The sequence below is a fragment of the Eublepharis macularius genome, chromosome 1 (genome assembly GCF_028583425.1).
Source record: "Eublepharis macularius isolate TG4126 chromosome 1, MPM_Emac_v1.0, whole genome shotgun sequence".
NCBI lineage: Eukaryota > Metazoa > Chordata > Lepidosauria > Squamata > Eublepharidae > Eublepharis > Eublepharis macularius.
The window spans coordinates 76,565,439-76,575,864 of record NC_072790.1 but is presented as its reverse complement, the minus strand read 5'-3'; the positions used below and the strand labels follow the sequence as shown (position 1 = coordinate 76,575,864).

Genomic DNA, 10,426 nt, shown 5'->3' with positions numbered 1-10,426 from the left:
CACCGGGGATCCCCGCTCACATGCCCCGCCCCAACCCTCTACCTGGCCATAGATTCAGGGGGGTTAGCCGTGTTAGCCTGTGGTAGCGAATTCAAAAAGGGTCCCGTAGCACCTTTACAACTATCCAATTTTATTGTGGCACAGGCTTCTGAGAATCAAGTTCTCTTCGGCAGATGGGTGGTACAGACACTGGTCAAATACAGAGGAGGAGGGGGGGAGGAGGGAGGGAGGGGGCGGGGAGGCAAGACGGGGTGTGTCGGATACATTTGTGGCAATGTGCAGGTGGGGAGATGTGACGGGAGTGTTGGGGGAGGGGCAGAGGACGAAGTCAGACTCACAGACACAGAAAACAGTTGTTGTACATCTCGTTTTATTGCACTGGAAAGAGCGGGCTTGCGTTTAGGCTGGCGAGGGAGCTGGAGCATTCCACACAGCCCTCCTTCCCGCTCGGAGGGGCGGGGCTGGGATGCAGGCCGCGGCGCGACGGTGCTTCCTGGGCTGCAGCCAACCGTCCGTCAGAGATGTTTGGGGAGGGCGGGGCGCGGGGGAGCAGCCATGCCCTGGACGTGCCTGTGGGGGAAAAAGACACGTGTGGGCTTTGCCTCATTCCACTGGCAAGGCAAGCCCCACACTCCGCCATCCGGGGGGGGTTGCACATGGTCGAGGGCAGCAGCTGATGCATGACGGTCTGGTGAGGATGCACTCGGCCTTGGCAAGCCTTTACCTTTAAGGGAGAGAATGAGCTGGTCACAACAAACACCTGGCCACATGTGGTTTTCGAGGCGCCTGCCTCTGAGGCAGCCAGGGGCGGCCATGGTTGCCCCCCACCCCTGCTGGGCCTCACCCAAAGCGGCAAGTGAGCGGGTGGGTTCAGGTGAATGGGCGGTTTGCGCTAATCTGCGGAATGCCCCCCCACCTCCTCCTTACCTGTCAGCGCTCCGTCGGTCATCACCAGGTGGGAGCGCCAGAGTCAGGGCACCTGCAAGGAAACGGGAGAGCATGCGGTTAATTTGCAAAGTGTCATTCCCTTCTGCCACGGAAGGGTTAGTTTGTTTGTGCTTAGTTAGAAGCAACTAGCATGCATCAGTTAGCTGTGGAGTCATTCTTTCTATCACGGTAGAAAGAGAGTTAGGCAGACATTTGCACCTCTTCCCCTTTATGCGAAGTTCCCCCAGTTTTTCGCAAAGTCCCCGGAGTGCATTCTGCGCCTGCCAATGTGAATGCCCTCAGCCCGTTTTGGTTTTCAAAGGGGCAATGCCACTCAGCAGACGGGCAGAGCCTCCGGCCGAGTGCTCACTTACCTGGGGGTTTGGGTGGCGCTGGCCGGATGTTTTGTAGGGCGCGGTCGCAGGTGATTGGGTGCAGAGAGGGGGGCTCGTCCACGCCGGGCGCGCACGCTGATTGGTCCCCGGGATAGTTCTCATCCTATGCTCCTTCGGGCCATAGGGGCGGGGCGAGGCGCTCAGAGAGGGGGCTGATTTTTCGCCGTTCCATGGACGCCTATGGGCTACGCCTTCTTTTTCCGTGGCGTAGCTTTTTTGCGCCGCTGTGGGCGTTCCCGCTTCTGGAGGAGCTTAGGGAGCGGACTAACTCTGACCCCGCCTTGCTCCCCGCCCCCCCCCTGCGTCGGCGTAGGGCTCTACGCCACTTCTGCGCCGCCGCCCGGGCGCCTGTGGCTTGCACCGGTGCTGGCCCGCCGGCGGGCCAGCGCCACGTCCCAGCGCGGGCGGAAGGCCACTTACGCGGGCGTACGGGCTAGATGCGCCCTCGCAAGCCTTAGTTCGGTTCCTGTTCACTTTCCGTGCCCTTCTTAGGATTGGGCTGCCCCTTATTATACATCCAAACTATACTTCTTTAGATAAACAATTTATCCCATTTTCCAATTTTGAATATTTCTATATATCATAAACCATAAAAATTTCCCACATTTGAATCAAACAATTTGATTTGTTCTCTATATATTAATCATTTCTTCTTTTTATAGTATTTCTATATAACTCATCACATAGTCAGTCGTTTTAACTCTTCTATACATTCAGTTTGGTGCATATAAGTCTTATCAAGTAAAAAAAATATTGTTAATTACTCAATCCTCATGTTTAAACCGTTAGTTATTCTCTATCAATATTCTATCAATTAACCTTTACATATCTATATATATCTCAATCAATTAATTAATCTAACTGCTTATAAATTCACATTTCTCTTCCTCCCCCGGTAAAGTCACCCCTCTCTTTTATACTTTTATTGTATTTCAGTAGTTCTCAAACTGCCACAGTTTTCCTCCCACCTCCCACTTCTTCTCCAGATATTGTTTCAGCTTCTCCCAGTCTGTGTTAAACTGCCCTGAGTCCAGATCTCTCAGTTTTCTTGTCATCTTATCCATTTCAGCCATGTACAGCAATTTGTAGATCCAATCTTCAATAGTTGGCACTTCTTGTACTTTCCATTTCTGCGCATACAAAAGTCTAGCTGCTGCAGTCATATAAAATATCAACGTCCTATGATGGGCTGGAATTCCCTCCATTCCCAAGTTTAGCAGCAGGAGTTCTGGGTTCTTATTTATTTGAAACTGTAAAATTTCACTCATTTCTCTTATTATTTCCCCCCAGAACTGCCTAGCTACCTCACACGACCACCACATATGGTAGAGGGAGCCCTCATGCTTCCTACATTTCCAGCATTTATTAGAAGTGTTCAAGTTCCCTAGCGCAATCTTCTTTGGTGTCATGTACCAACGATAAATCATTTTGAAAATGTTCTCTTTAATATTAATACATGTCGTTGTCTTCATTGTAGTTTTCCACAAGTATTCCCATGCCTCCATTGTTATTTCTTTATTAAAGTTTATAGCCCATTTCACCATTTGTGTTTTAACTATCTCATCCTCGGTATACCATTTCAACAGTACTTGGTATACCTTGGATATTCTTTTCTTGTCTTCTTTAAGAAGGGTCTGCTCTAGTTCCGAGTTCTCTGTTCGTATGCCCCCTTTTGCAGAGTCCGAATTGTATAAGTCTCTAATCTGTCTGTACTGGAACCAATCATAGTTAGGTGATAGTTCCTCTTGCGTCTTTATTCTAAGTTTAGATACTTCAGTTTTAATTATTTCTTTGTACGTTAAACATTGTTGTACATTATCAACAGCTCTCGGATCTATCACTTCGTATGGAACCACCCACAAGGGGGTTCCTTCTTGTAGGTAAATTCTGTACTTCTTCCAGATTGTATATAAACTTCTCCTTACAAAATGATGCAGGAACATCGAGTTGACCTTTACTTTGTCATGCCATAGGTATGCGTGCCATCCAAAAATTTTTTTATATCCCTCTAGGGCTAATAGTTTCTTATTCTTTAATGTCATCCACTCTTTTAACCAAACTAGGCAGATTGCATCATGATAAAGTCTCAGGTTGGGCAGTTGCATTCCGCCTCTTTCCTTTGCATCTTGTAGAACTTTTACTTTCACTCGAGGCTTCTTGCCTGCCCAAACAAAATCTGATATTTTCCTCTGCCATTTTTCAAATTGTTTGGAGTCTCTGATGATTGGTATTGTCTGTAGCAAAAACATTACTCTTGGTAACACATTCATCTTAACTGCTGCAATCCTGCCCAACCATGACAAATTCAGTCTATTCCATTTGATCAAGTCTCTCTCTATCTGAGTCCATAATTTTTCATAATTATTCTTGAACAAATCTATATTTTTTGCAGTCAGCTCAACTCCCAAATATTTCACCTTACTAGTTACTTCACAGTCCGTTGTTTCCATTAACAATTGTTGTTTCTGCTTGGTCATGTTTTTGCATAATATCTTTGACTTCTTTTTGTTAATGAAGAAACCTGCCAAGTCACCAAACTCCTTGATCTTATCTATCACTTTTGGCATGTTCTCCAATGGATCTTCCACAATTAACATTATGTCATCTGCAAATGCTCTAACCTTGTATGAATAGTCCTTTATTTTTATTCCTCGTATTTCCTCATCTTGTCGTATTTGTATCATCAGAATCTCCAATACTAAAATGAACAACAATGGAGATAACGGGCAACCTTGTCTTGTTCCTTTACTAATCGTCAATTTCTTGGTCAGTTCATCATTCACTACAATTGCTGCAGTCTGGTCTCTATAAATTTCTTTAATTGCTCTGATGAATCTTTCTCCCAGTTGTAGCTTTTCCATAGTGGCAAACAAAAAATCCCAGTTTAAATTGTCAAACGCTTTTTCAGCGTCTACAAAGAAGAAACCAACCTCTTTATCACAACGCTTGTCATAGTATTCAATAGCATTAATCACTGTCCTTAAATTGTCTCTTATTTGTCTGTCCGGCAAAAAGCCTGCTTGTTCTTCCTCTATGACTTCCGAGAGCCAACCCTTCAGTCTCTCCGCCAATATCTTCGCAAAAATTTTATAATCATTGTTAAGTAATGATATAGGTCTGTAATTTTTCACGTTAGTCAGATCTTGGCCCTCTTTTGGGATCAATGATATATTCGCTTCTCTCCAAGTGTCTGGAATTCTTTGATCCCTGAAAACTCCGTTCATCACCTCTTTTAGGAATGGTGCCAGTTCGTTGGCCATTGTCTTATAAAATTTAGCCGTAAGTCCATCTGGCCCTGGCGCCTTTCCTAGATTTGCGGATTGTATTGCCTTACTTATTTCCTCATCAGTTACTTCACTGTTCAACTTATTTCTCCAAGCTTCCGAGATCTCTGGAAGTTTGGTTTTCTCCAAATATGATGCTATTGATTCTTTGGTTACTTCTTTTTTATTATACAGCTTAGCATAGAATTTATAAAAGGCTCTACTAATGGTAGTCTGCTCCAAGTACGTTTTATTTTCTTCACAGATTTTATTTATTATTTTCTTTTCCCTTTTCTTCTTCAATTGCCATGCCAAATATTTCCCAGGTTTATTAGCACCCTCAAAAGCTTTTTGATTCAGTCTTTTAAGGTTCCACTCCAATTCTTTATTACTCATTGCTGTTAACTGTTCTTGAAGAATTTTGATTTCCTGATGTATTTTCTTTTTCCCTGGTCTCTTTTTTAACTGTGCTTCTTTGGCCTTTATTTTCTCCTCGATCTCTTGTCTTTTCTCCTCTTTCTTTTTCCTTGCTCTGCCATTTAAGTCCATTAGTATGCCCCTTACAACCGCCTTGTACGCGTCCCAAACTTTACTGGTTGGTACTTCTTTATTCACGTTGTATTGTATAAAAAACTTTGTCTCTCTTCTCAATATTTCCATATTCTCACTTTCCTGCAACAAGTCCTCATTTATTCTCCAGGCTTTCCTTTTTCTCCTTTTTCCAAATTTCCACATAATTGGATTGTGATCTGAGCCTACCATCGGCATTATTTCTACCTCCTTAGTCCATAACGCTAAGTCCTTTGAGGCCCAGATCATATCAATTCTTGATAATGTAAGATGCCTTGCAGAATAAAAAGTAAACTATGGTTGTTGGGGGTTTTCCGGGCTGTATTGCCGTGGTCTTGGCATTGTAGTTCCTGACGTTTCGCCAGCAGCTGTGGCGAAACGTCAGGAACTACAATGCCAAGACCACGGCAATACAGCCCGGAAAACCCCCAACAACCATCGTTCTCCGGCCGTGAAAGCCTTCGACAATACATCAAAAAGTAAACTGTTTGGTTTTAGGATATTCTCTCCTCCATACGTCTTCGAGAGTCTCTTGTTGAATCAACTCAAAAAAAAAGCTTTGGCAATAGTCCTCTTTTCTTTTGTGCTGTTGTAATCTTTTTGTCTAATTCCAAATCTGTCACTCCATTGAAATCTCCAGCAAGAATTATCTGGTCATATACAAGATCGTCTAAATGCTTCCTTAAATCCTCAAAGAAGCTTTCCTTTGCACCGTTAGGTGCATAAAGTCCGACTACCAACACTCTCTTTGAATTCCAATTACATTCCACTGCTACAAATCTAGCTTCAACATCTCTCATAACAAATTTTGGCTGCAGCTCCTCTTTTATGTACAACACCACTCCTCTTTTTTTCTTGTTAGAGGCCGCTACAAATTCTTTGCCCAATTTTCCAGATTTTAAATATTTTACATCCTGTTTTCTAATATGGGTCTCCTGCAAACAAACAATATCACATTTTTGTTTTAGTAGCCAATGAAAAATATTTTTCCTCTTATTCGGTGAGTTTAGTCCATTTACATTCCAAGATAATACTTTACACTCCATATTCATGGTTTTGTTGGTAAGTCTTTTTCATTGTCCTTGATAAATCTCTCCATCTCCCGCTCAGATCTGATGCGTTTTTTTGCCCCTCCAAACTCAAAGGACACTCCTTCCGGTAACTCCCATCTGTATCTGATATTCATGTCCTTCAAAGTCTGAATTAGCACTCTATATTTTTTCCTGTCCAGTAACACTGATCTGGGCAGTTCCTTCATTATGATAATCGTCTTGCCATCAATCTCCAATGGATCTTGAAATTGTTTTGTCACAATCCTCTCTTTCATGTTTCTAGTTGTAAACTGCACAATCACATCCCTTGGTAGTTTCCTCTGGGTTGCAATTCTCGAATTCACACGGTACGCCACATCTAGGATAGCCACAATTTCCTCCTCCTCCTTCCCCAGGTAATCAGCCAACACCTCAGTCATCTGTTCTTGCGCTGACTTCCCTTCCACTTCTGGCAGACCACGAAAACGAAGCTGCTTCTCCATGTGTTTAGTTTCTGCAACTGACATCCTCCCCTTCACCAGTCTCATCTCTGTTTGTTGCGTGTCTATTAAATTCTCCATCGCGTCTTCTACTGTTTTAACTCTCTGCTGCGTCCCTTGTAATTCACTACTAATCGTTTCCACGCCTTTTTTCACTTCTGACAGCTCCGACTTTACTGTCTGTGTAACTTCTTTGACCTCTTTAATAAGCTCCAATTTCGTGTCCTTGAGTTCTTTCATCATGTCTATAAGTTTTTTGTCCAAATTTTCTATTGCCGATTGCCACTCTTTTTTCGACATCGTGGGGCTTGCTTTAGCTCGCTCCCACGAATCTGCTCTCTTCCTTAGCTCCGTGGCGTATATTTAAACGTTTTCCTTTTTTTCAAATGTCCCAATCTTTGCCAAAATTAATTTTTTTTGTATCCAAAATGTCGGGCGTCTTTTCTCTATGGTTTCTCTATGTTATTGTAATCCAAGATGGCCTACTTCCTCTTCCGCTGAAGCCGCGACCCTTCCCCTTTCAAAAATGGCGATTCCCTACTTCCTGTCCGTCGGCAAGGGCCGCTTCCCTCCAGCCACTCTATTGTTGTTACGCACTTCCTGTCTCCCGTCTTCCCACAGCAGGTCTCGCGATGGTGTCTTTTTCCCACAGCTCCAAAACCACAGGTATTCAAAACAATAGTCCGATTTTTGCAATAACTTCTTTAAATTTAGTCTCTTTTAAAATACAACTCCTGCCGAGTCTTCACCTCTTTTTCACTAGTCTGTTGCAGTTTAAAAATCTACTTTCTTTCCTCTCTGTTTTTATCAATCTGTCCCGTTTCAAGAGATAGCGATCTTTACCTTCTCTTCAACTTTCTCGGATTGTAATCGCTGTTTCGATCTTAAATTCTCCTCTCGACTTCCCTCCCCGATCGAAGCTTGGGTATGTAGGTCTTATGCCAGCCGAATTGGCCCCAAAACTGCCGCAGAGATTATAGCCGACCCGTCGCAAGGTGGGACCTCAAGGATCGGGGGGGAGACTCCTTGAGTAGAGCCCCCCCTCGTCCGAGATCTAGCTCACCCTAGGGTCTTGAGCGTTCTTTGCCTGCTCCCCGCCTGAGAGCAGTCGGCCGCGGGTTATTTTCACCCCTCCGGCCGGTTAAAACGGCAGTCCGGTCAGCTCCGCAAATGGAGCTGCGTTAGACCTCCATGAATCCCAAACCGGAAGTCGATCGGCTATGGGGCATTCTCATTGTTTGCCCACACCAGAGAGAAATCCTGAGATTTCCTTTGACTGTGTATAGGCATCGTATGACCCATATACCATACTGGATGAAAGCATGCAATCCTAAACATAGTTACATCATTTTAATTCCACTGAAAACAATGGACTTAGAAGAGTGTATCTTCTTTGCTTAGCACTATATCATAATTCTGTGTAAATCACTAGCCATGGGACTGCGTTTGCCCTGACTTTGTTCTCTAGAAGTCTCACATCTCAGGAAACACTGTTAAAGAACAAAATAACACACAATAAGGGGTTGGATCTGGACAGTTATTTTATTAAATCTCACTCAATTCCTTTGCCTATTGCAACCCCTCCCTCAGCCTTACCCACCTCACAGGGTGATTGTTGTGACTCGTCAGGATAATAACAACACACTTGGTAAACTGCTCTGAGTGGCCATTAAGTTGTCCTGAAGGGCGATATATAAATCAAATGTTGTTGTTGTTGTTGTTGCTAAGTGGCTTTTCTCCATCCATACCCTCATGGACGGTCAAAGGGAACTCCTTCCTCCTTTTTTCACCTGCTAAAAAGCAGGCTGGATCCAATCTCTGGTTTATTAATGTTAAAAATTTACTGTCACATCAAGACTTATGAAGAAGATGGAAGATAGTGGAATAATATAAACTTTAGTTAGAATAGCCTCCTTGACAGTATAGGTCTGCTTCACAAAAAAGTTTTTTAAAGCGTGTAGCCAGTTTATTCTAATTGTGCAAAACTTGAAAATGTAAATATAACAAGCAGGTGTTTGCAAACATACGTATCATATAGTTATATGCACCACGGAACCATGATTGACTGTAGCTCTCCACTAAGCACACAACTGTGTGGATTCCTGTGATGCACTGTGTGCAATAGCCCTTGAGAAATAAATATTTAGTTTTCTGTGTAGCTTTTTTTAAAAGTAAAAAGGAGAATGACGTTTTGTTCTACTGAAACATATGAAAATGCTCTGGCAAATTAGCAAAATTTATACAAAGTAAACACATTTTTATGTAGGCCTTAATATTCCATTTCTCACAGCGATTAATTTAGTCTGCCTTGGGCTAAGTAAAACAATTGCCATTGTGATAATTTCAGGTAGGTGGCTGTCTTGGGATTGCAGGAGAAGAGCAAGATTTGAGTCTAGTAGCACCAATAAGATCTCCAGGGAATAAGCTTTCAGGAGTCAAGCTCCCTTCATCAGATATCCAAAGAGAGCTTGTCTCTTGAAAGCTTATACCCTGGAAATCTTATTAGTCTTTAAGGTGAAATTCCCATTGTGTTTCCTGATTAACCATGTTCCTGCTGAAGTCAGACACTGCTTTTCCATGTGCAAGTTCACTATGATTATTTTCAGGGCTTTTTTTCCTTGGAAAAGAGGTGGTGGAACTCAGTGGGTTGTCCTCGCAGAAAATGGTCATATGGCTGGTGGCCCTGCCCCCTGTTCTCCAGACAGAGGGGAGTTTAGATTGCCCTCCACACCACGGCACGCAGGGCAATCTAAACTCCCCTCTGTCTGGAGATCAGGGGGCGGGGCCACCAGCCATGTGACCATTTTCAAGAGGTTCCGGAACTCCGTTTCACCATGTTCCAGCTGAAAAAAAGCCCTGATTATTTTTAAAGATGAGTTTGGTGGCTCAGCCTAACTATTAAGCAGGATTGGGTGTCTTACCCCAAGGAGCAAATTTTAGGGTACCCTTAAAGGACAGCAAACTGTCAAGGGGAGAACAATGCCATTTGCATTTATAACTTGAGGTTTCCAAGTATTTCGGATTGTTTCTGTAGCTTTGATCCTAGTTTCACACTACATTCATTTTTGACATATTGCCTGTTGGAAGGATCTTTGTCAAATATTCTTACTATAAACTGGCAGTTATTAAATGCTTTGGAGTTCCTTCCCAGCTAGCATGAAGGATGATGAAATTAGGAACGTTCACTGTTCCTTAATGTACAAATGTCTAAGTTCTTAAATTCAGGATCATATTTAAAACATGTCAGTGCTCAATTTCTAGGAAATGACATGAACAAGCACCCTACTTTTTAAAAACAGATAAATGAATAATTCTTCAGCAGTAGGAAGCAACAGGTAACCTACTCATTGCAATACGGACCAAAGTAATTTTATCCCTTTTTAAGTGGCAAGAAACAAATGTGAAATTATACCACTACATTTGGCCTAAATTTGTGATTTCGATATTAGCACGTATGTATATCAGGTAGGAATTTTTTTAGGACTGTCTCTAATTGGCTGTGAGAAAATCTTTTTTTAGCCTACTTCATACTGTATTAAGCAAAGGAGGATTATGTAAATAGTCTTGGCTATGAAAGACTGTTAAGGTCCTCCTAATTAGAATGACAGGCTTAGGACAGGTTGGTTGTTGCGTCAGTCAAATGACTATGGTATGGGTTAGCACCCCAGGGTATCTGAGGATGAATGGCTGTTGCCAAACTGGCCCATCGCTGGCTGGAATGAGTGGGCTGGGAACAGGAT

General features: G+C 43.1%; 1 long non-coding RNA gene across 1 annotated transcript; it reads right to left on the bottom strand.

The window, feature by feature from the left end:
• Positions 1–353: 353 nt before the first annotated feature.
• On the bottom strand, positions 354–1,528 carry LOC129343331 (uncharacterized). Its single transcript, XR_008598287.1, has 3 exons — positions 1,302–1,528; positions 928–979; positions 354–570 (listed from the first exon to the last, which is right to left on the bottom strand). It is a non-coding gene; the product is annotated as an uncharacterized LOC129343331 (long non-coding RNA).
• Between the last annotated feature and the right edge of the window lie 8,898 nt (positions 1,529–10,426).